General features: G+C 41.6%; 1 non-coding gene across 1 annotated transcript; it reads left to right on the top strand.

Moving 5' to 3' along the window:
• Positions 1-1,461: 1,461 nt before the first annotated feature.
• Positions 1,462-1,601, top strand: LOC111782978 (small nucleolar RNA Z247). Its single transcript, XR_002813250.2, has one exon. It is a non-coding gene; the product is annotated as a small nucleolar RNA Z247 (small nucleolar RNA).
• The last annotated feature ends 503 nt before the right edge of the window (positions 1,602-2,104 follow it).

The following is a 2,104-nucleotide window of genomic DNA, read 5'->3' as shown; positions in this document are numbered from 1 at the left end:
TTTTTAGAGAGCGATAAAAGAAAAAGATGTATCTCATATACCTTTTTCCTCCCACTAAGTATTTTAGACGGTTGGGTATACTTATTACTTAGGTATATTCCGACTAATTAAATATAACTTAAGTATAGGTGATTTTTCCAAGTATAAAATTTATACTGGATTTTTACCTATGATGTCTAAGTGATTTTTCATTTTTTTTAAAAAAAAATCCTTACATCACTCACGCATGCTCATAAAACTAGGCTAACTAAGCTCAAGTACTGACCTGATCTCCAGGTAGCAGGTGTTCCGTAAACCGTCAACTTAAGTACCTCCAGCCTTAGACAAGATCATGCCAGGTGAGTTTTCTTGTAACCGTAGTTTTACAAGATATCGACCTATTTTAACTATTAAAATTGATCGTGCTTGGTTGTTAACCTTAAGTGAGCATGCATTTATCTTTGTTATAGATTTTAACGTCTATCTCGTTTTATGACGTTGAAAATAACCTATAACATGCTTTATATAACAATTATATAATCATCCATTTCATGCAATAATATAAAAAATTTATATCTATCACTCATGGAACCCTAAACATGCATACTATACATTATAACACTTATAACATACTTGGAATGCATGAAACATGCTTAGCCTATGGTAAGTCAATCCTTCACAGGTTGTTCGTGTTAAACATAGAATAGACCATATATGTATATAGTAAGATAATCTAGTGATTTACTAGTTTGTTACCAAATCTATGATTTACTGGTTTGTTACCAAATCTATGATTTCATAGTTTTGTTACCAAATCTATGATTTCATGGTTTGTTACTAAATCTATGATTTAGAATGTAATCTTCATTATACACATCTATAAATACATGAGGTCATGACCCTAGGTCATTGTGCCATTCAACCTAACATGGTACCAGAGCCAAGGTTTATTTTTTAAATGTCTACCATATCTTCTTCCTCCTCTCCATCCACCATCTCCAACACCGTCTCAACTACCATGGCTGCCTTTGCCCAATCCCTCTACACCATGCTGTCACAATTCGTCTAACCAAAAACAACTTCATCATATGGCGTGCCCAGCTCCTCCCCTACCTACGGAGTACGAAGCTTATGGGCTACCTCGATGGCACCAATGCCGCACCTGCCAAGCTGGTCCCTTCCTCAACTGCTAGTGCTGAGCTGGTCTCTAATCCGGCCTATAATCAGTGGTATGATCAGGATCAACAGGTCCTTAGCGGCCTTCTCTCCACCATGTCTGAGGAGATTCTTTACGATGTGGTTGCTGCTACTACGTCCAAGGAGGTGTGGGATACCCTGCAGAGGATGTTTTCATCATCAACTCGTGCTTGCACTACTCAGATTAGTGTTGAGCTCGCTACGTCCAAGAAACGAGATCAATCTGCTGCAAATTATTTTCGCAAGATCAAAGGGCTGGCCAACGAGTTGGCCGCCGCCGGCTCTGCCTTGCAGGATGATGATGTGATCGCCTATCTTCTCGCTGGTCTTGGCCCTGACTATGATCCCTTCGTCACCTCAATGACTACCAAGAGTGAAGCCCTCACGCTTGATGATGTGTTTGCACATCTAATGACGTATGAAGCTCGCCAACTACAACACCAGGCTGAACTTCAGTTAAATCCGGGATCTTCTGCCAATTATATTGGTTGTGCTGAACTTCTGCTAAATCTTGGATCTTCTGCCAATTATGCTAGTCGTAGTGGTCAGCAGAAGAATCGTAGGTGTAGGGATCGTGGTCGTGGTCGTTCTCAAGGTTATGCACCCTCTCGTCCTGCTGGTGATCGTCGTGGCCCTTCTGCTCGTCCTTCCTGCCAGATCTGCGGTAAAGTGGGGCATACTGCTATCCGCTGCTGGCATAGGATGGATGAGTCCTATCAAGATGAACCTTCTTCTGCTCCTCCTACGGCACTGGCGGCTACTTCCTCTTACAAGATTGACCCAAATTGGTACAGCGACACAGGCGCTACGGATCATATTACCAGTGACCTGGATCATCTCGCTGTGCGTGAACGTTATCATGGAGGTGAACAAGTTCAAGTCGGTAATGGAGCTGGTTTGCGTGTTTTGCATACTGGTCATTCTCTAA

This window comes from Cucurbita pepo, chromosome 3 (genome assembly GCF_057944985.1).
Source record: "Cucurbita pepo subsp. pepo isolate OVF chromosome 3, ASM5794498v1, whole genome shotgun sequence".
In the NCBI taxonomy this organism is placed as follows: domain Eukaryota; kingdom Viridiplantae; phylum Streptophyta; class Magnoliopsida; order Cucurbitales; family Cucurbitaceae; genus Cucurbita; species Cucurbita pepo.
This window is presented reverse-complemented; position numbering and strand designations above follow the sequence as displayed.